This window comes from Staurois parvus, unplaced genomic scaffold (assembly GCF_062004578.1).
Source record: "Staurois parvus isolate SC_StPar_1 unplaced genomic scaffold, SC_StPar_1.0 ptg000169l, whole genome shotgun sequence".
In the NCBI taxonomy this organism is placed as follows: domain Eukaryota; kingdom Metazoa; phylum Chordata; class Amphibia; order Anura; family Ranidae; genus Staurois; species Staurois parvus.
This window is the reverse complement of record NW_028317965.1, coordinates 1,217,966-1,242,122: the sequence shown is the minus strand read 5'-3', so window position 1 is coordinate 1,242,122 and position 24,157 is coordinate 1,217,966.

Here is a 24,157-nt window from a genome sequence, read left to right as displayed (position 1 = left end):
TTTGCAGCTGACAGCCTCCTGGTGGCCAGTCATGCTGATGGTGGGTGGAGCTTGGGGTTGCCACCTCATCCCTTTAAACCCAAACACATATTCATTACACAGGTTCTGTGGCTGATTAGGGTGGTCGTTAAAAACTCACTTGGTGCTTTATCTCCATTAAATTAGCCTCAGAACCTGTGTAATTTATTTTAGTTACTTATATAGCTCTGTCAATTTATGCAGCACTTTACTTATATATTGTACATTCACATCAGTCCCTAACCCTCAAGGGGTGTACATTCTAAGGTCCCTAACTTACATTCATACATACACATACTAGGGCCAATTTAGACAGGAGCCAATTAACCTACCAGCATGTCTTTGGAGTGTGGAAGGAAACTGGAGTACCCGAAGGAAATCCACGCAAGCACAAGGAGAACATGCAAACTCCAGGCAAGTGGTGCCGTGGTTGGGATTTGAAACCAACAACCCTAATACTGCCAGGTGGAAGTGCTAACCATTTAGCCACTGTGCTGCCGCAAAAGGGTTAGGGACTGATGTAATGTACAATATACAGTTGTGCTCAAAAGTTTGCATACCCTGGCAGAAATTGTGACATTTTGGCATTGATATTGAACATATGACTGATCATGCCAAAAAATGCTCTTTTATTGAAGAATGATTATCATATGAAGCCATTTATTATTAAATAGTTATTTGGCTTCTTTTTAAATCATAATGATAACAGAAATCACCCAAATGGCCTGGATCAAAAGGTTCCCTCCCCTGGAATGTTTGGCCTTGGTACAGACACACAAGGTGACACACTCGGGTTAAAATGCCAATTAGAGGTTAATGTCCCACATCTGTGGCTTTTTAAATTGCAATTAGTGTCAGTGTATAAATAGTCAATGGGTTTGTTAGCTCTTACGTGGAAGCACTGACTAGGCTAGATACTGAGCCCAGAAAAGAACTGTCAAAAGTCCTGCGTAACCAGGCAATGGAACTTTATAAATATGGAAAAGGACATAAAAATATGTCCAAAGCCTTGAATATGCCAATCAGTACTGTTAAATCATCTATTAACCACTTCAAGTCCGGACACTTTCACCCCCTTCCTGTCTAGGCCAATTTTCAGCTTTCAGTGCTATCACACTTTGAATGACAATTGCGCAGTCATGCAACACTGTACCCATATGAATTTTTTAGTTTAGCATTTGTTTGAGACAGATAACGCTTTATTTTGGTGGTATTTATTCACCACTGGGATTTTTATTTTTTTTTTGCTATGTAAATGAAAAAGTGCAAAAAATTTGAAAAAAGTGTTTTTCTTATAAAAGTTAGCAAATAAATAGTATTTCATCATAAATCTTGGCCAAAATTTATTCTGTTATCTTTTTAGTAAAAAAACAAATACCATATTTTTCGCTCCATAAGACGCACTTTTTTCCCCCCAAAAAAGGGGGGAAAATGTCAGTGCGTCTTATGGAGCGAATATGGAGCGGCCGGTCCGGTATTTCCACTGCCGCCTTGTCAGAATACCGGGCCGGCCGCTCAGCTCTACAGCGGGACCTTATGGAGATGACTGCTGACCTTTGGGGAGGGAGGGGGAGCGGGTACCTGAATTTGACAGGTAGCCGCTCCCACTTCCGTGGAGTTGTTCTTTCATCTTACCCGTTCCTCTATCCAGCGGCGCGGTCTTCCCGGCTTCTGTAGTGCGGGCATGACAGCCGGGTGTCAAGTGCGCATGCGCAAGAAGGGGTGCTTTTTGTGAATGGTAAGGCGGTACCTGGGGCACATGACAGATCCCAGAAGCCGCCGGACCAATCACAAAGCGCAAGTGCTTCTCGCTCATGCGCACTGGGCACCCGGCTGTCATGCCGAGCGCCATTACAGAAGCCGGGAAGACAGCGCGCGGCTGGATCGAGGAACAGGTAAGATGAAAGAACAACTCCGCGGAAGTGGGAGCGGGTATCTGTCAAATTCAGGTACCCGCTCCCCCCCCTCCCCAAAGGTCAGCAGTCATCCCCTGTACTATCCACAGTCTCTGGTCATCCCTGTGCTGTCCCCAGTCTCTGGTCATCCCTGTGCTGTCCGCAGTCTCTGGTCATCCCTGTGCTGTGTCCGCAGTCTCTGGTCATCCCTGTGCTGTCCGCAGTCTCTGGTCATCCCTGTACTGTCCGCAGTCTCTGGTCATCCCTGTGCTGTCCGCAGTCTCTGGTCATCTCTGTGCTGTCCGCAGTCTCTGGTCATCTCTGTGCTGTCCGCAGTCTCTGGTCATCCCTGTACTGTGTCCGCAGTCTCTGGTCATCCCTGTGCTGTCCGCAGTCTCTGGTCATCCCTGTACTGTGTCCGCAGTCTCTGGTCATCCCTGTACTGTGTCCGCAGTCTCTGGTCATCCCTGTACTGTGCCCGCAGTCTCTGGTCATCCCTGTACTGTGTCCGCAGTCTCTGGTCATCCCCTGTACTATGTCTGCAGTCTCTGGTCATCCCTGTACTGTGTCCGCAGTCTCTGGTCATCCCCTGTACTGTGTCCGCAGTCTCTGGTCATCCCCTGTACTGTGTCCGCAGTCTCTGGTCATCCCCTGTACTGTGTCCGCAGTCTCTGGTCATCTCCTGTACTGTGTCCGCAGTCTCTGGTCATCTGTACTGTGTCCGCAGTCTCTGGTCATCCCCTGTACTATGTCTGCAGTCCATTAGTTCAAAATTTTTTTTTCCTGTTTTCTGCCTCTAAAACCTAGGTGCGTCTTATGGTCAGGTGCGTCTTATGGAGCGAAAAATACGGTAACCCAAATTAGTTTATAACCAAAAATTATAATTTTTAAACATTTTTTTAAATGTTTTTTTTTATATTATTTATGTTTTTGGTTTTTTTTTACATACTGTCACCCTAGCAGTACAGTGTCACCATGGTGACACTGTACTACTTGTGGTGGGTAATGAAGATTTTTTTTTTTTTTTACACTGATTGTTTTTACAATCATAAAGGCTGTAAAAGCAATCATTTCTCCTCTCTGGCTGCATTCTTGCAGCCATTGAGAACTACTGAGTGAGCTGTGATTGGTCACAGCTTGTCACATGGTACAAGGCATTGTGAATTGCCTTATACCATGTGACCTCTGTGATCATTCACAGATTTCACACGTAGTAAGCAATGATGTCACAAGTGACATCTTGCTTACTACTCTTCATGTGATCACTGATTGGCCAACGAGTGATCACATGATTGGGACCTCGTACAGAGGTCCTGTTCGACGATCGGTGTTCTACTGTGTCCGGAGGACTGTGTGCTGCGTGCTCCCAGGTAGCGTGCACAGCTAGAAATGGCAGGTGCCGTTTATGAATGGCAAACTGCCCCTGGAGTGCCACCATCCTGACATTTATAAACAGCAGGCGGATGGCAAGTGGTTAAGAAGTGGAAAGTTCAGGGATCTCTTGATACCAAGCCAAGGTCAGGTAGACCAAGAAAGATTGCAGCCACAACTGACAGAAGAATTGTTCGGGATACAAAGAAAATCCCACAGACAACCTCAACAGAAAACCAGGCTGCTCTGGAAAAAGATGGCGTGGTTGTTTTGAAGGAGTACAATATGGTGATACTTGAACAAAAATGAGCTGTTTGGTGGAGGTGCCAGAAAGAAGCTATTACTGCACCAGTGCCACAAAAAAGCCCGGCTACAATATGTCTGACAACACCTTGACATGCCTAACCGGGCCTTCTTGTGTCTTAACATACGCGATTTGCTGCAGCACAATTTCATAAGTAGTTCTTGTATTACTTTTTCTGCAGTTTGTTGCAATTTCGGATATAGGCTAAAATAGGAATCACACTGCAAAACGCAATGGAAAATGCAAGAAATCGACGGGAAATCTTCAGAAAATGCGGTGAAATCGTAAACAAAACGCTCATTTTAAATCGCATCCATTGTGAACCAAGCCTTAGAGCTTAAGTCACTGGTCACACCACTGCAATTTAAAATTGCGCAATTTGTGTGCAATTTCAGTGCGATTTCAGGTGCAATTTGTGAAGACTTTATTTCTACCTGTGAAGATTTTCAATGATTTCTTGCAATTTGCAGTGCGATTTCCATTATATTCTATGTATGTGAAATTGCAATAAAACTGCAGAAAAAGTCATGCAAGAACTACTTTAGAAATCACACTGCAGCAAATCGCACACGTTAACACACTGACATTCACATTCAGTAGATTCGATTTCAGGTGCGATTTGAAATCGCACCTGAAATCACACTGGTGTGACTGGGAACTTAGGGATGGATTTACTAAAAATTGAGCACTCAGAATCTGCTGCAGTTGTACATGGGAGCCAATCAGCTTCTAACTTTCGCTTGTTCAATTAAGCTTTCACAAAACCCCGGAACCCAATTGGTTTCTATGCAGAGCTGCATAGAAACCAATATGAACCCATATGAATTTTTAAGCATTTTTTTTGAGACAGATAAAGCTTTATTTTGGTGGTATTTATTAACCACTGGGATTCTTATATTTTTTCTGCTATATAAATGAAAATGTCCAAAAATTTTGAAAAAAAAAGTGTTTTTCTTATAAAATTTTGCAAATAAATAATATTTCATCATAAATCTTGGCCAAAATTTATTCAGTTATCTTTTTAGTAAAAAAAAAAAAAAAAACACCCAAATTAGTTTATAACCAAAATTTATTTATTTTTTTAATATTTTTGATTTTTTTTTCTGCATACTGTCACCCTAGCAGACACTGTACTACTTGTGGGGGGTGATGAAGATTTTTTTTTTTTACACTGATTGCTTTTACACCCATAAAGGCTATAAAAGCAATCTTTTCTCTTTCTCTCTGGCTGCATTCTTGCAGCCATTGAGAACTACTGTGTGAGCTGTGATTGGTCACAGCTTGTCACATGGTACAAGGCTGTTGTTAATAGCCCTGTACCATGTGACCTCTGTGATCATTCACAGATTTCATACGTAGTAAGCAATGATGTCAGAAGTGATATCTTGCTTACTACTCTTCATGTGATCACTGATTGGCCAATGAGTGATCACATGATCGGGACCTCGGACAGAGGTCCTGTCCGACGATCGGTGTTCCACTGTATCCGGAGGGCACAGGAGGCACCGGATCGCGGTGCTGCGCGCTCCCAGGGAGTGCGTACATCTAGAAAATGTGGTTGCCGTTTATGAACGTTTATGATCGGGACCTCACACAGAGGTCCCGTATGACGATCGGTGTTCCACTGTGTCCTCCAGATCGTGGTGCTGTCGCTCCCAGGGAGCGCGCACAGTCCATAATGGCGGGTGCCGTTTATGAATGGCAACCCGCCCCTGGAGTGCCACCGTCCTGCCGTTTATATACAGCGGGCGGACGGCTAGTGGTTAAATGGACTGTACTACGTTTCTGCAAAATGCAAAACACTGCAGAAAATGCTTATGTGTGAACCTGGGGTAAATCACCCCCTGAGAGTGTTACTGGCCAAATCACCAGGTGAAAATAAACGGGCAGCATATAAAGGAACCGATGCCTTCCATTTTCTTCTTCCAGCCTTTCAGCAGCTACAAGAGGAAATTGGAGGGGATTGGTTTCTCTACACGCCATCCCTCCTATCCACCTCCTGCTGTGATCAGGCTCCTGTGTAATCCTCGGGCCCCTCATCATCCCTTAGAGCACTGCAGGGTTCCCGGCCCACCTCTCCTGCTGGCTGCTGAAAAAGAATCTCTCAAGATAAAGAGAAAATGTGTCAGTTCCCGGCCTCTTCCTTGTTTTGCTGCTGCATGATGCATATTGATATCACATTTAAGCCATATTATGTTCATTTATGATTATGCTTCTTTATTCTTTTTCTTTTTTTTTATATTTACATGTTGTAATCTGACATACCCAATTTATGTATATTTCTTTTAGATTTTATTACTCAGCCCCTGAAGAAGCAATCATTGTCGCGAAACATGTTGGGTGCTTTTCTTGTGTTTTAATGTCCTTCACACCCCTCCCACATGGGATTCATCTGGTGGTTATCATGTCTCTTATCAGTAAGGTGTTCCTTGTACATGGTGGGCTGTGGGACATTGTCTGCGGGGACAGTATAACTATGATCTTTTTAACTACAAGATGTTTTTCCATGACCTATTGTCATAATAAAGTACAAATGATTTTACTAATATGTGTTTGGAATTTCTGTGCCTTTAAAGTCCATTTGCAACACCTCCCGCGTTTTTTCCCCTTCAATTTTTGACTCTTCCTGAATTGAGTCGGTGATCGGTACTGATTGCTGACTCCGTTCATTCATAAATGAATCAACTATGCTTTCATTTGTGAATGAACGGCAAGCTCCATACAGAGTTACTCCTGTCCATTCATTCTGTACAGCTGAGGCTGCAGAGATGGAGATTGAGGGCTGTGTCTTCAATCTCTTTTCTTTGTCTCAGAGGTGAAACATCACAGGTCTGTTTAGACCTTTGATATCTCATTCAAGACCCCCAACTCCTAAAAAAATTGTAAAAAAAAAATTATAAAAAATATAATTGTAAAAATAAAAAATAGTATGGTAAAAAATAATGTAACTGCTTCCTGTCCGCCCTATAGCAGAAGTACTTACTCAACGGCGCCTGGTTATTGCCGAGCATCTCTGATAGGGAGGAGAACTGTTTGTAAACAATACAGTTCTCTCCCGTCAGCTCCTGCACACTGTGTGCCTACAGTGAAGCACAAACACAGCCCAGTATGCAAAACAGCACACCGTTAACCCTTTGATCGCCCCTCATGTTAACCCCTTCCTGCCCAGTGCCATTAGTACAGTGTCAGTGCTTTTTATTATTTATTTATTACATGTACTTATATAGCACCATCAATTTACACAGCACTTTACATATATATTGTACATTCACATCAGTCCCTAACCCTCAAGGGGTGTACAATCTAAGTCTTAGTCCCTAACTTATTAGCACTGATCACTGTATTGTAGCAAGTCAGTTCCCCCCCCCGTGTCAGAATACCCGCTGTACTCCCGCTATAAGTCACTGACCGCCGCCATTAGTAGTAAAAATAAAAAAAAATTCCAGTATATATACCGCCATTTGTAAATGCTATAACTTGCACATAAACCAATTAATTTACATGTATTGGGATTTTTTTGCTAAGACATGGAGCAGAATACATTTTGGCCTAAATTTATGACGAAATTAGATTTTTAAAATTTTTTTATTGGACATGTTTAATAGCAAAAAGTCAAAAATATAGTTTTATTTCTCAAAATTGTTGGTCTTTTTTTTATAGCGCAAAAAATAACGCACAGATGATCACATACCACCAAAAGAAAGCTCAAATTGTGGGAAAAAAGGACATAAATGTAATTTGGGTACAGCATTGCATGACTGCGCAATTGTCAGTTAAAGTAACTTCACTCTCTCACCAACTATTCCTAATCCTAACCCCTCATGCACATGGGACGTTTTGATAACGCTGGTAACCTTAGCTTTTTCAGCTTTTTTTAATGTTTTTGCATTAGCGTTTAGCAGTGTTTAGCATTGGTCGAAAAAAAGTCCAAAAACACCGGTTTGCGGCATTTTGCTGCGTTTTTCCGCGTTAGAGTGTTTTTACAGCTAAAAAACTCCTCTAGAAACCCACTAGTCCTGGTTTTTTTTCAGCCAAAAAACGTTCATTGAGTTTTTCAGCTTTTTTTAGTGTTTTTGCATTAGCGTTTAGCGTCCTTTTCCCTCGTTTGAGTTTTTTAGCGGTTTTTTTGGTCGAAAAAAAGTCCAAAAACACCGGTTTGCGGTGTTTTGCAGCATTTTTCAGCGTTAGAGCATTTTTACAGCCAAAAAAACTCCTCTAGAAACCCACTAGTCCTGGGAATTTTTTCAGCCAAAAAACGTTCATTGAGTTTTTCAGCTTTTTTTCGTGTTTTTGCATTAGCGTTTAGTGTCCTTTTCCCTCGTTTGCGTTTTTAGCGGGGTTTTTTTTGGTAAAAAAAAAGTCCAAAAACGTTGGTTTGCGGTATTTTACTGTGTTTTGCAGCGTTTTTCAGCGTTAGAGCATTTTTACAGCTAAAAAAACTCCTCTAGAATCCCACTAATCCTGGGTTTTTTTCCAGCCAAAAAACGTTGATTCCAGTCTATGTGTGTATGGACACATAGGATAACATGCTGGGGAGTTTACTGACTGTAGAAAAAAACATCAAAAGCCAAAAACAGCCGCTGTAAAAACATCCAGTGTGCATGAGGACTTATGCTGCTAGCAGGGGCGGACTGCCCGGGGTCAGTAGGGGGCCCCATGAGATGCCCCTGGTACCTTTTTCATAAGCTTTTTTGAGTTTGGGCAAGGACACAGGGGCCCCATGATCCCCTATTGCCCGGGGGCCCCATGAGTTGTCAGTCCGCCCCTGTCTGCTAGCATCAGTAATTAGCTAGGAAGATATACTAGATTTACTTTGTTTTTTTTTCTTTACTTACTTCCTTGTTTCTAGGCCTAGGCAAATAATATCATACATCCCAGGAGTCTTTATGGGAGCAGGAGTGTTTTCAGCTAAGCACACTCACCTGTCTGCATTCCTGAGCTAAGGGTAGATGGATTCCAGGAAGTATATGCTACATGAATCATTTGCCCTTACCCTAGGTTCACACCTACATTAAGTGTTTTCCGCAGCGTTTTGCAGAAACTCACTACAGTCCTTTTAACATGATTTCCTATGGGATATGTTCACATCTCAGCGTTTTCACCCGGTGCGTTTTTTGGAAAGGGTGAGCCTGGTTTCCCACTGATGCGGCGCGGCATATTCGCCCAGGAACCGCACCGCATTCCTGTGCAAATCACATGCGAATTATGTGCGGTGCAATTTGAGCCATACATTTTGTATGGCTCAAATCGCACCGCATCTGCACCAAAAAAAGTGCAGGACCCTTTTGTTTCCCACACCAGAATTGGATCGCATGGGTGTTCACATCCATGTGATCTGATTCTGCACATTGCATTGCGTTTGGCGAACTGATTTCGGGGTGTCGTATGAATGGGGTGCAATCAGAGGCGGACTGCCCGAGGTCAGTAGGGGCCCCCATGAGATGCCCCTGGTACCTTTTTCATAGGCTTTTTTGAGTTTGGGCAAGGACACAGGGGCCCCGTGATCCCCTATTGCCCGGGGGCCCCATGAGTTGTCAGTCCGCCCCCTGCCTGCGATTATGATGCGGTGCATAAATCACACAGAAACTAGTGTGAATCCGCATCAGTGTGAACCCAGGCTCAGGGACTTTTTTGAACGCAAGTACAGTACTAGTACAGACAAGGCAAATAAGTCAGCTTCTCTGTGCATGTTGCAGTCCTTATCAGTGTCCATTGAAGGGCTCAGGGGTCAACTCTACAGCCTCACCTAGGGCCCCCGTTCTTCCTCAGGCTGGGTTCACACCTATGCAGTTTGCGTTTGATCCATTTCTGCATTGTGTTTTGCTTTGCGTGTTTGCACTTTTTGGTTCTATAGACTTCAATGGGAATGCTGCAGAAAAGCATGTAGTGCGTTTTGGCTGCTGCCTTCTTGATGCGCTTTGCGTTTTAAATCTGTCTCAGAACAAGAAAAATGTAAAAAATGAACAAAAAAAACTGCATCAAAAACATGGCAAAAGTTACGTTTTTGGTTTTATAGACTTCAATGGAAGCAGCGTTTTTAATGTGTTTTGCGTTTTAAATCTGCCTAGCAACAAGAAAAAAAAAACACAAAATGTGGCAAAAACACAAGTGCAAAAGCGCAACGCAATGCGGAAACGGCTCAAACGCAAACTACATAGGTGTGAACCTAGCCTTGCTCAAGATGGCCACAGCCAGGGGGGGTGTTTTCAAAGTGATTTCTCAGCAAAATAAAGCATGGAGACATGGATGCATGGGGGAGTTTTCTTTGAATAATAACAATGAATTAAATGGCAGTTGTGGTTTGTGGCGCTCAGATGCGGTGCTGTTCCTCTTTAACTGCTTTCAAAGTGACTTTCAGACTGTTTTGCAGCTGCAACATCACTGATTGTAAGACATGGCATAGCGGTTTTCCCAAATGTATTTTGTAGCCTGTTTTACATACAATAATGCAGTTTGTTTTGTTATTATTCTATGATCTGCTGTCTGCAAATAAGCTTTGACATATTCAAATGATACAAGTGAATGTCAGGGGCAAAGGAACCAATGTTACAAGTCTGCCATCTACTGGTCATATGAGGAAATGTGGCTTACTTGAAAAGCCCAAATCTTTTTTTCTAGATTTTGTCTGCCTGTGTCCACTTCCATAGATTTCCTATTATTATTATAATAGAGGATTTATATAGCGCCAACAGTTTGCTCAGCGCTTTACAATATAACGGGAGACAATACAGCAACAATACTGTTCAATACAAGAGGGATAGGAGGGCCCTGCTCCTTGGAGTTTACAATCTAAGAGGGAAGATCACATCCTGTCCTGAGAGAAAGAGAATGAAATTCTCCCCACTGATGACACAGGTGGCAGTACAATTTGACATGGACTCGAGCCCTTCCCCCTAAACAAAATAAAATGTTTTGGCTGGAGTTGGGCTTTCAAGGAAATCTGTACTATCCTGAAATGTGGCAAATACCAATGCTCAGCTCCATCTGAGAAGGTTAGCTGCTCTCAAGCTTCAATACTTTAAAGTAAAGGTAAAGGGAAAACATTTATTAGGTTTGGATGGAGTGGAGAGGGGTTAGGACCCCTTTAAGGTTTTCATTTCTGTCTGTTAGGAAGATTCCCCCTCTCTATTTGTCCTGTTTACTGTTATTACCAAAAGTGAATGTGAAATAAAATCCCTAAATTTAGGTTGTCACCAGAACAGAAATAGAGGGCAAGTCTCCAAAGGAGACACTTACACGGGGCGTTTGGAAAACACTTCTGAACAAAGGAAACTGACTGCTGGAAAATGTAGGTTAAAAAAACGTCTGTTTAGCATACCGCGTTTATGCGTGTTTGCGTTTAGAAGCGTTTTTTAAAGATAACCTCAGGAGACCTTCCAAAATGCCCAGAATGCACTGAAAAATAGTAAAAAATTAACTATTTCAGACATTTTGAGAGAAATAGAGAGAGTAGAAGCAGAGAGAGCAGTATGTGTTGAGATGACCTGTCTGTTCTGGTTGTATTCACTATGGATCCCATCATGAGCATAATGCGGCACGTTCTACCATTTTTTCTTTCACGCAAAACCTGGAACTGACTGCGCTGGTGCACCGGGTCCATTTGAACACATGGAAAACGCTTTGCATGCATTTCTGATGATGAAAAAAGGCTCTGGACAGCATCTGGATATGGAACAGTTAAAAAACGTTTCTAAATGCAAATGCTTATAAACACGGTTAGCCGCGTTTACAATCCCTTGCCATTTGAAATGCTGATAAAATCTACTCCTGAACGCAAGTTTGGTGCGTTCAAAAAAACGACTGTAAACTGAACTGCCTGTAAACGACGATGTGTGCATGGACTCATAGGAAAACATTAGGGAGAGTTCAGGGGCTGCTGGAAAGCTTCTGGATGTGAGTTTACCAGCTGCAGTGTACATGAACCCTTATTCTGGTGACTACCAGGGATTCTCTTGCATTGGAGAGATTTCCTCTCCCTTTCTGTTTTGGCCATGGGACAGTAGTGAAGGGAAATCCCCCAATTGGACACATACAGTGCTCAGCATAAATTATTACACCCCTTTTCAAAAGTAAGATTTGAATCAATATCTCAATGAACACAAGAAAAAGTACCAACATTTTGAGAACACTGAGTTTTATAGAACATTTGTTCGGCTCATTACATGAAAGTAAGACTAATAATATAACTTAGATTACAAAATCTTCAGTTTTACTCAAATTAGTTGATGCAAAAATGATTACACCCCACAACAAAAACTGTTCCATCTAGTACTTTGTATGAGCTCCATGATTTGTAAGGACAGCACCAAGTATTCTAGGCATGGAATGAACAAGTTGGCGACATATTGCAACATCGATCTTTTTCCATTCTTCAAGAATGACCTCTTTCAGAGCCTGGATGCTGGATGGAGAGTGATGCTCAGCTTGTCTCTTCAGAATTCCCCATAGGTGTTCGATTAGGTTCAGATCAGGAGACATACGTGGCCAATGAATTACTTTCACCCTGTTCTTCTTGAGAAATGCAACAGTGGCCTTAGATGTGTGTTTTGGATCATTGTCATGTTGGAAAAGTGCACAACGACCAAGGACACGAAGTGATGGGAGCATCTTCTCTTTCAATATAAAGCAGTACATCTGTGAATTCATGATACCATCAATGAAATGCAGCTCCCCGACACCAGCAGCACTCATGCAGCCCCACAGAAGGATACTGCCACCACCATGTTTCGCTGTAGGCACCGTGCATTTTTCTTTGTACTCCTCACCTTTGACAGTTTTGAAGCCATCAGTTCCAAAAACCTTTATCTTGGTGTCATCACTCCAGAGTACAGAGTCCCAATAGTCTTCTTCTTTTTCAGCATGGGCTCTGGCAAATTCTAGGCGGGCTTTTTTGTGCATGGGCTTTAGGAGAGGCTTCCTTCGTGGATGACACCCATGCATGCCATTCCTCTGCAGTGTATGCCGTATTGTGTCACGGAAAACAATCACCCCAGTTTGACTTTCTACTTCTTTAGCTAACTGCAGTGAATGTGCATGGCAATTTTCTTCAACCCTTCTCATCAAAAGACGCTCCTCTTGAGGTGTTAAATTCCGCGGATAGCCTGGACGTCTCTGTGAAATAGTTGCAGTTCCATCTTTGTTACATTTTTTTATCACTTTTGCCACAGTATTCTGAGTTAAGCTTTGCTGATCTTCTTGTAGCCTTCACCTTTCTTACGTAAAGAAATTATTTTCTTTCTCAGGCCTTGTGACATTTCTCTTCCATGTGGTGCCATTGCTGACAGTATGAAATGGGAGGGATTGTCATTTCTAATTAACTCCCTTTTGTAATCAAGTGTCTGCTGGACACCTGTTTAATGAATAATTAGACTCACCTGTGTTGAATTCTTGTTAATTCGGATTTTGTTGTCAAAAATGTAGCTTCGCTCCTAAGACTTTCATTGGGGTGTATTCATTTTTGCAATGTGGTCTTGAATGAATTTGTTAGGAAAAATACTTTTTTCTGTGTGCAAATGAACAAATCTTGTTTGCAATCAATGGCCCACATTTGTGGGAGTATTTTGTAGTATAGTGTCCCATAGAAAATATTGATTCTGAAAGGAAAGTAAAGGTTTTCTGACAAATGTGTTGGGGTGTACTCATTTATGCTGAGCACTGTATGACAAAAAAAACATGACGGGTTATAACCCCCACTTACTCTACCCAAAATAAAATAAGGTTCTACCTTAAAGTTCAACTTTGGGCATAAAAACTGAAAATTGTATCAAATACTTACCATAATTTTCCTTTCCTGTCACAATCCATAGCAGCATACATGTGATATAGCTCTGCCCCTATATCACATGTATGATGCCATGTTGGCGTCAGGAATAAACTTTCCCATGTAGTGGGGCTGTACCCGTCCTGCATGGGTTAACTATTCATTTTGTCCAGGGGCGAACAAAAAGTTTATACTCACCCGATCCCCTGCTCCAGGGGCAAACTGCCCCTTCCCCCCACGATCCAGTGGTGGACTCTTCCAGATGTCCTCATGTCCACAGCAGGTCTATGAGCTTGATGACATCAAGGAACAGTCCACTGTACAAGACCACTAGACCGGGGGGCTTAGGAGCTGAAGGGACCAGTCTTGTGCAGAGAGGATCGGAGGATTAGGTGAGTATATCTTCCTTCTCCAATCCCCTGGACAAAAACAAGCATTTAACCCTTGCAGTGGAGCTGTGTAAAACCTTCCTTTCCTGCCCTGACACAGTCCTGGCCTGGAACAAGCATGCAGATTAATGGAGACAGAACTCCTAATTTGAGTACTTGATTCAAGTTCATGACTTCAGAAGTCATTGGATCATCAAAACAGCCAAGTAACCAGTGTATTCAGAGGAAAGGTCAGCACTGGAGGCTTCCATATTTTTTGAGTACAGGTTTCCTGAAAGAAAACTTTCATACAGTAAGTGAATCATGAAGACTATAATCCCCGACATATCCTTCTAAAAATACTAGGTCTCTGGCTGTCCACTACCATCTCTAAATGACACAACACACCAGAAAATGACTGCTTTCTGGCAACTTATTACACCAGCAGGGACCCTTGGTGACGTCACTGACCAAATACGGTCATTACCATATGTGGTCCATGGCATCGCCCAGGTTCCTGTGCACCGTATTGACATTCCAGCAGAACCTGTGGCAGGCGTGGAGAGAATGATTGTGGCTGAGGGTCATCCTGTTGTTGGGCATTGCCCATGACTGACTATGGATATACATTGCCAGATGGCGTGATTGCCTTTGAAATTACCTAGTGGGAACAACATTTTTGGGGGAGTAGGGGTTCTACTAAAGGACTTTTTGCATGGTGTCTTTATTTAATATTTCCATTTTTATTTTCAAATGAGTAGGGAAGAGGGACGGATATCTGTTGGCCACTTATTCTAAATGTCATCAGAGCCCAACATCCACCAAGCCAGGGGTGTCAGAATGAGGCCCTTGTCTGTATCAACATGGCGGCAAGGTGCCTTGTAGGGGGGTGGCTTCACTGCTCCTTCCCCTGCAAGATACCTTCCCCATGTTGAGAGCACGTGGCCTGATATGGTTCTGGGGGGAAGGCATGCTTGCTGTTCTCCCCTTTCCTGGCCAATGCTTGAATAAGCATTCCATGCCTGAATAAGGGTCTAGCATGGATTTTGAGGACAATACCACACATCTACTTAAACCCTACTAAGATGGAATTGTAATTTTATTATTTTTTTCTATTCATTAACCACTTGCCCTCCAAAGGATTTACCCCCTTTCCTGACCAGGCCATTTACTGTGTTATGGTGCTGCATTATTTTAACTGACAATTGCGCGGTGATGCAACACTGTTCATAAATCAAATTTATGTCATTTTCCCCCACAAATAGAGCTTTCTTTTGGTGGTATTTGATCACCTCTGCACTTTTTAGTTTTTGTGCTATAAGCAAAAAAAGATCAGTAATTTTGAAAAAAACACCCAATATTTTTGACTTTTTGTTATAAAAAATATACAATATTTCTTCATAAATTTAGACCAAAATGTATTCTGTACATGCCTTTGCTAAAAAGAATCCCAGTAAGTATATATTAATTGGTTTACGTGAAAGTTATAGCATCTACAAATGGCTGAATATATACTGGAATTTTCATGTATTTTTTTTTATACTAGTAATGGCGGCAATCAGCGATTTATAGTGGGACTGTGAGACTGCGGTGGGCATTCTGACACTGCATGGAAACTGTCACTGACATCCCCAGTGATATTAATACAGTGATCAGAGCTAATAAAAAGCACCTACTGTCAGGAATGGACTTGCCAATAGTGGTGGGACTCACCTGCCTTGTGGGCTGCAGTACCAGGGCTGGCCAGCGGGTGCTCTCAACAACCAGAGGTTCACTTCGGCAATTAGCCATCACCTGGGGCTGATTGCAGGTGGTGTATTTAAGGGATGGCCAGACCTGCAGTCTGTGCCTTGGTGTGTGTTTTTCCATGGGCCCCTGTATCTTGTAACCTGTTCCTGTTTCTGCCTGACTTGTTGCCGACCCTGCCTGATCCTGACCTCTGCTGACTTCTCCTGTTTGATCCCTGGCTTGTGACCCTGACCATTCTCTGCCTGACCCCCTGTACCTACCTGTCCGTTAGTTGCTGTACCCGGCTCGTGACCTGACTACTCTCCGCCTGCTCCTCCTGCACCTACCTGCCCGATAGTTATCGACCCGGCCTGCCTGACTACGTTGTGCTCTATATGTATATGTACCTGTGTATCTATATCAGTTTAGGTTTGGGTTTGTTTCACCTTGTTGTATGTATTTGTGTTAGCTTGGGGTTTGGTGCTCTGCATTTATATTTGTATTGTTAGTCTTAATAAATTGTCTTATTTATACCATATCTGCAGCCTGCGTTTCCCTGTGTCAGTCCACACACTTCTGGTCACACCCGCATCCCTGACACCTACACTGTACTAATGACACTGGGCAGGAAGGGGTTAACATCTAGGGCGATCAAAGGGTTAACTGTGTGCTTTGTGTGTCTTACTATGTGTGTTGTGTTTTACTAGGGAGACATGTTGCTTTGTATGTCTCTGCTGTGCAGCATATCCATGCCAACAGGAGAGACACCTGTGTTGTTTACACACAGATCTCTCCCCTCTCAGCCCTGCCAACAATCACTGAGTCCCGGCCAGGAATCGCTGTCCGAGACCCGGAGATTGGCATCCCCGTGAATTTGCGCAGCCATGCAGCCTTGTAGCAGTACTTCTGCTATAGGGTGGAGGACAAGTGGTTAAAGATAATGAGATTATTGAATATTTATTTAGCTGTCTATAGTACAGTAAATGTGTGACTCTTGGGTGAATGATGTGTGAACACATTTATAAACACACTGCTTAGGGCTTATTCACACAGGTGCTCAGCCCCATGGAGCGTATATACTTTTTTTCTGCAACCAACAAGCTATGTGCAAGCAGCCCATAAAGGTGAATGGGAGTGCATCAGGCTGTACAGACTTACCGAGCCGAGCCGAGTTTGATAGACACACAAGGATGGGTGCACAGACCTTGACTCAGAGCCTACTCATCCAGGTCAATGCACCTGTCTCTGCGTACTTGTTAAAATCAGTTGTGCAGAGGAGTCCATACAGTCATTGAGTTCCCATTCACTTTTATGGGCCGCCTACACACAGAATAGCGATAGCCAAGAAAAGTAAACAACTCCCCTCCCACTGTGAGGCTGAGCTCCCATGTGAATGAGCCCTTAAAGTAATATTTTATTACAAATAAAGTTTTTGCAAAGAAATTATCAATTTGTCAACTTTGGGTTTATAATTTTTATACTTTTGCTAGGCAGTGATATACGGTGCATTCATAAAGTATTCGGACCCCCTTCATTAATTCTCATTAATCACAACTCAGTACCCCATAATGACAAAATGAATTTTAGAATGCCTGTGAATTTATTAAAATGAAAAAACTGAAAAATCACATTGACTTAAGTATTCAGACCCTTTGCAACAACACTTGAAATTTAGCTCAGGTGCCTCCCATTTCTCTTGATCATTACTGAGATGTTCCTACACCTTGATTGGAGTCCACCTGGGGTAAATTAAATTGATTTGATTTGATTGGGAAAGGCACACGCCTCTCTATAAAAGGCCTCACAGCTGACACTGCATTCTGTATCAGAGCAAAAGCCATGAGGTCAAAGGAACTGCCCGCAGAGCTCTGAGACAGGATTATTGTAAGGCACAGACCTGGGGAAGTCTACTAGAAAATTTCTGCTGCACTGAAGCTCACAATGGCCTCCATAATTCTCAAATGGAAGAAGTTTGGCAAAACCAGGACTCTTCCAAGAACTGGTCAGGGGAGAAGGGCCTTACTAAGAGAGGTGACCAAGAACCCAATGGTCACTCTGACTGAGCTCCAGAGATCCTGTGTGGAGACGGGACAATGTTCCAGAAGGACAACCATTACTGCAGCCCTCCACCAATCTGGGCTTTATGGCAGAGTGACTGGACGGAAGTATCTCCTCAGTGCAAAACACATGAAAGCCTACTTGGAGTTTGCAAAAAAGCCCAAGAGAAATGGGAGGCACCTGAGCTAAATTTCAAGTGTTGTTGCAAAGGGCCTGAATACTTATGCCAATGCGAAATTTCAGTATTTTTCCTTTTTCATACATTTGCAAGCATTTCTGTTTCCCTTTGTCTTTATAGGGTACTGAGTGTAGATTAATGAGAAATAAATTGAATTTAAAAAACTAGTATCAGGATCAAACATAAAATTTAAAAAAGTGAAGGGGGTCTGAATACTTTAGGAATGCACTGTAGACAATCAGCATGTGCAGGTGTAAAGATTATAATTCAGTTTTATCACACTAATCACTTCTTTCCTCCTATGTTCTTTCCATGCAGGTCAGTTCCAGCCCTTGCATTGCTGGCCAGTAAATGAGTACGTGAACAGATAGAGAATTAAATCTGCCCTTTAAGAGGCAAAGTTATGGATTTAAAAATATTGTCCTATTACTTGCTACAAAATCGATAAACTGCATTTACTCTGCACAGGTAAAATAAAGTAAAATCCATAGCAGATCATTGTCTATGAAAGACCTTCAAGGTCCAATAGTATTTACAGTTGTTCAACAATAAAATCAAAGAAAAAGAAAATTAAACTGATCTGACTTCATTTAACTCTTACTTTAAGGGCAGATCTCCATCTATGCTTTAGGGCATCTAACACATTACTGCAGCACACGGTACATGCATTGAGGCATTGCAGTGTCATTCACTTTGATCCATGCTTGGTAAGGCAGTGCCCATGTGGCCATATTACGCCAATGATGTTGCAAGCATCCTCACTTCTTTGTTTGCATGGAACCAACCAGCAGCTGATTAGCCTGACGCTGACAGCTTCTTTTTGGGTTCATATAGAACCCAAACTCCTCCCTACCCAGAATGTACAAAATTATGGGCGACAGTCATTTTAGTTGAGCGCATAGCAGTATGGGAAGGGGGGTGAGGTATAAATCAGAATATCCCCAAAACTACAGTAGATCTTATCACAGTCAAGGATCGGGCTCAGAGACAAGTAGCTATAGCAGTAGAGAGGCCGCCACCAATCAGCAGGATAAGTACACAAGTAGGTCACCCTGGAGAATGACATGGGCTTACCCAAGGCAAGGGGTCTGAACACTAACTGGTATTCACCAGAGCTCCTGATGGTGGAGATGGGTTTTGCTGAGTGATAGTACCAGGTCGCGGTCCCCAGGATTGCCCCACCTGGAGTTGAGCAAGTCAAGGCCCAGTAGCAGATATAACAGGTAGGAATCAAGCAGAAGCGTAGTCGAGGAGCAAGCCAAGGTCAGTAACAAATGGTTCCAAGTTGGGATCAAGTGGAAGGGTAGTTGAGGAACAAACTGAAGGTAACATATGATAGTGAAGATAGGGACAGCTGCAGGTATGCAAAGAAGCAAGATATTGGCTGAAGAGAGCACAGTATTCTGGCAAACAGGAAATGCAAAGGTATGGCTTGAATAGGAATGTTATGGGACGAGTTGGTTCAAGGTTCACAAGAAACTATGTACAAGGCAGGATTGTCTAAGGCGTGGGTCTCCAAACTTTCTAAATATAGGGCCAGTTGACTGTCTTTCAGGCCTTATGGGGGGCCAGACTATGGACAGTGTGGATAAATAATTCCTCAGGCTTGATGGTCAGTGGGAGTAAAAAAAACGCATATCACCCGTGTGGTCAAGAGGAGAAAGAGTAGTGCCCCATCATTGGTATCAATGGCAGAAATAGTGCCCCATTGTTGGTGTCAGTGGGAGGAATAGTGCCTCATCATTGGTATCAGTGGGATGAATAGTGCCCCAGCATTGGTATCAGTTGAAGAAATAGTGCCCCATCATTGGTATCTGTTGGAAGAATAGCGCCCTATCATTGGTGTCAGTGGGTGAAATAGTGTCCCATCACTGGTGTCAGTGGGAGGAATAGTGCCCCATCATTGGTATCAGTTGGAAGAGAAGTGCCCTATCATTGGGGTCAGTAAGTGAAATAGTGTCCCATCATGGGTATCCATGGGGGGAATAGTGCCCCATCTTTGGTATCAGTGAAAGGAATAGCACCCCATCCTTGGTGACAGTGAAAGGAATAGTGCCCCATCCTTGGTGTCAGTGAAAGGAATAGTGCCCCATCCTTGGTGTCAGTGAAAGGAATAGTGCCCCATCCTTGGTGTCAGTGAAAGGAATAGTGCCCCATCCTTGCTGTCAGTGGGAGAAATAGTGCCCCATCATTGGTATCAGTGGAAGGACTAGTGCCCCATTGTTTATGTCAGAGGGATGAGCAGTCTGTCAAGGGCAAGCAAAGGACCGCATCAGGCCGGTGGGCTGCGGTTTGGAGACCCCTGGCTCAACAAGAAGACTTACTGCCAGACACAGCAGAGGTCCTGGTTTCAGATCCAGGCCCTGCCACTTATATTTTAGGCTAGGCCTCAATCTCTTCCAGATCTCTCTCAAATTCTCTCATGGTTACCTTCTAAATCATAGACTGTACTGGCTGGACTCTTGCAGAGCTCTGGTAACTGGAAATTGAGGTTCTCAGGAAGTTGTATCTCAGTCTTTATCTTCCAAGGCAGGACAAAAAGGAAAGATTTGTTTGTATAACTTCACGCTCAACCAGTCACTCACCACATGGCCATATGTGGGGGACAGTTGCAGCTTGCTTCCTCTAGGCCTTATACTCTTGTCTTCAGCAGCCAAAACCTTCAGGGGTTCCTCCCAGGAAGGGAAATGCCTGAATCCTTTCATGTGCTAGGCATTAGGCAAGACTGACTTCTAAGGGGACATCCTCACAGGGCAAAAGTCCAGGAGGGAACAGATAGAACAGGAAGTGCCTAATAAGTTAAATTGTTCGCTTAGCAACCCTCAACAGATTCCCAAGGCCTATTATTTGGCCAGGCTATTAATCACCCACAACACAGAATATTACATCCCTAGTTCCCCCTGCTGGAGCCAGTTCAGACAGCATGTGGCAGAGAATGTCAACTCTATGCAGAGAGGCTCACTCCCACTAAGGTACAGTTAGGCTGACTACAGCACACTGCTGGCTACAGAGTTTACAAAAATACAAAAAAAAGGAATTTAGCAAAAATACAACTACCCTACATGCTAAATATATGAGATGTACTGCACCTGTCATCTTATATTTGGGGCTCATTCACATCAGCAGCCTTGCATTAGGCAGCATTGCCCAAGGCAATTTCAGGGGAAGAACAAGGCAATTTTCCTCATGTCCTATGACTTCAGTTCACACAACAGTGCTGCATTGGTGTATGCTGAGAAAAGGAGACATGTTGCATGTTTACATTTTAGAATGTGTTCCAGCATGCTGTAATTCATCACAATGCAGCACATAAGAATTGAATACATGCTGAAAGAAAAATGAAGCACTGTAATGAATTTTAACAATACACACTGCAGCGCAAGACAACAATACACGCCAGCTGTCTAGTGTAAATGGGCAGTTAAGGACAGCTTCACCTTTGTACATTTGTCCTTTGACCCCCTTCCGACCCAGTCCTGGCATCCCTTTAATAGGGTCTGAATGCCGGGGGCGAGGTAGGGATCAGCAATCATGTGACCACTGTGATTGGCTGTCAAAGTGGCCACATGATCAGGAGCCAATCCTGCTAGCTACTGATCATTAGTGGGCACTGAGAGTTGTCTTTGAAAGCTCGATCTCCGTGCTGGGAGTGTGCAGTAAGCGTGCTCTGAACACAGGAACATCAGCTGCCCAGTGACACATATGTACAATGTGTGGCTGTTACAGTCCACCCTCTTATCACCGCAAATACACTATATTGCTAAACGTATTGGGTCACCCCTCCAAATCATTGGATTCAGGTGTTTCAATCACCTCCATAGCCACAGGTATAAAATCATCACCCAGGCATGCAGACTGCTTCTACAAACATTTGTGAAAGAATGGGTCGCTCTCAGGAGCTCAGTGACTCCAAGCGTGGTCCCGTGATAGGTTGCCACCTGTGCAATAAGTCCATCCGTGACATTTCCTTGCTACTAAATATTCCACGGTCAACTGTTAGTGGGATTATAACAAAGTGGAAGCGACTGGGAACAACAGCAACTCAGCGACCAAGTGGTAGGCCACATAAAATGACAGAGCGGGGTCAGCGCATGCTGAAGCACACAATGCGCAGAAGTCGCCAACTGTCTGCAGAGTCAATAGCTAACGACCTGCAAACTTCATGTGGCCTTCAGATTAGGAGAACAACAAAGTGTAGAGAGCTCCATGGAATGGGTTTCCATGGCCGAGCAGCTGCATCCAAGCCTTACATCACCAAGTGCAATGCAAAGCATCAGATGCAGTGGTGTAAAGCACGCCGCCACTGGACTCTAGAGCAGTGGAGACGTGTTCTCTGAAGTGACCAATCACGCTTCTCTGTCTGGCAATCTGATGGACGTGTCTGGGTTTTGCCAGGAGAACGGTACTTGCCTTACTGCATTGTGCCAAATGTAAAGTTTGGTGGAGGGGGGATTATGGTATGGGGGTTTTTTTCAAGGGTTGGGCTTGGCCCCTTAGTTCCAGTGAAGGGAACTCTTAAGGCCTCAGCATACCAAGACATTTTGGACAATTTCATGCTCCCAACTTTGTGGGAAGAGTTTGGGGATGGCACCTTCCTGTTCCAATATGACTGTGCACCAGTGCACAAAGCAAGGTCCATAAAGACATGGATGGGCGAGTTTGGGGTGGAGGAACTTGACTGGCCTGCACAGAGTCCTGACCTCAACACGATAGAACACCATTGGGATGAATTAGAGTGGAGACTGCAAGCCAGGCCTTCCCGTCCAACAACAGCGCCTGACCTCACAAATGTGCTTCTGGAAGAATGGTCAAACCTTCCCATAGACACCCTCCTAAACCTTGTAGACAGCCTTCCCAGAAGAGTTGAAGCTGTTATAGCTGCAAAGGGCGGGGCCAACTCAATATTGAACCTGACAGACTAAGAATGGGATGCCAATAAAGTTCATGTGCGTGTAAAGGCAGGCCGACCAATACTTTTGGCAATATAGTGTATGTGTTATGTGGGCAGCAACAGGTTAATAAATTCTCCCCACCTCCTTGAGTGCCTGCCACCAGGGCAAATATTTACATTCATCCCTAGTCCAGCGATCTTCACGATGTGGACCTTTCCTACTATAAATTCACATCATGGCTACATTTATTCCTATGGGAAAACAGTGATTGTGGTTGCAGCATCCAGCAGTCATTTGGAGTACAGCTTTCTCATAGGAATTAATAGGACTGCAATGCACAGTATGAAGCAGCTGTTTACCGCAATGCATAAAATATAAATGGGTCCTAAGTATTTGGATTTTGTTCCCCATTTATATAAAGCTTTATAATCTGTTTTTGTTACTGCATCCAGTGAGTGCTGCTGCTCAGCAGATGTAAGTACTGTGCATTGATCTGAGCTTTGTGTAAAGTAATCATTGTCTCCATTAGAGGGCAGCAGCTGTACTATTAATTCTAACCAAACTGACGCTATCCTCACTGGTGTAATTTAATTCCTAATGAAAAGATCTCAAGATTACAAATTACATTTCGTGACTCTACAGTGAGTTGCAGCAATCATTGTATAAAGGTGATTCAGTGAACAAAGTGCGACACAAATGTCTGTAGTGAGTCTCTGTGGATTTCACATGTAAGCTCAAATTTTAGCTAAACAGCTCCCGAAGCAACACAGACTGACTAGACCAGGGGTGGGCAAACTTTTTGACTTGAGGGCCGCAATGGGTTCATATATTGGACCCGGGGGCCGGACCAAGAGTAGATGAATGATGTGTATGTGTCATCCATAGTAAGTATAGTAATATTCCCCCATAGTAATTAATCCCCCATATAGTAATTCATCCCCCATAGTAATTCATCCCCCATATAGTAATTCATCCCCCATAGTAATTAATCCCCCATATAGTAATTCATCCCCCATAGTAATTCATCCCCCATAGTAATTCATCCCCCATATAGTAATTCATCCCCCATAGTAATTCATCCCCCATATAGTAATTCATCCCCCATAGTAATTCATCCCCCATAGTAATTCATCCCCCATATAGTAATTCATCCCCCATAGTAATTCACCCCCCATAGTATTTCATCCCCCATAGTAATTCATCCCCCATATAGTAATTCATCCCCCATAGTAATTCATCCCCCATAGTAATTCATCCCCCATAGTAATTCATCCCCATAGTAATTCATCCCCCATATAGTAATTCATCCCCCATAGTAATTCATCCCCCATAGTAATTCATCCCCCATATAGTAATTCATCCCCCATAGTAATTCATCCCCCATATAGTAATTCATCCCCCATATAGTAATTCATCCCCCATATAGTAATTCATCCCCCATAGTAATTCATCCCCCATATAGTAATTCATCCCCCATATAGTAATTCATCCCCCCTATAGTGTCAATTCAGTTACCTTTGCTCTGCGCGTTCCTCTCGCCGTGTTCCCGCGCCGTTCCGGTCTTCAGGGCGGACTGTGAGAGGAG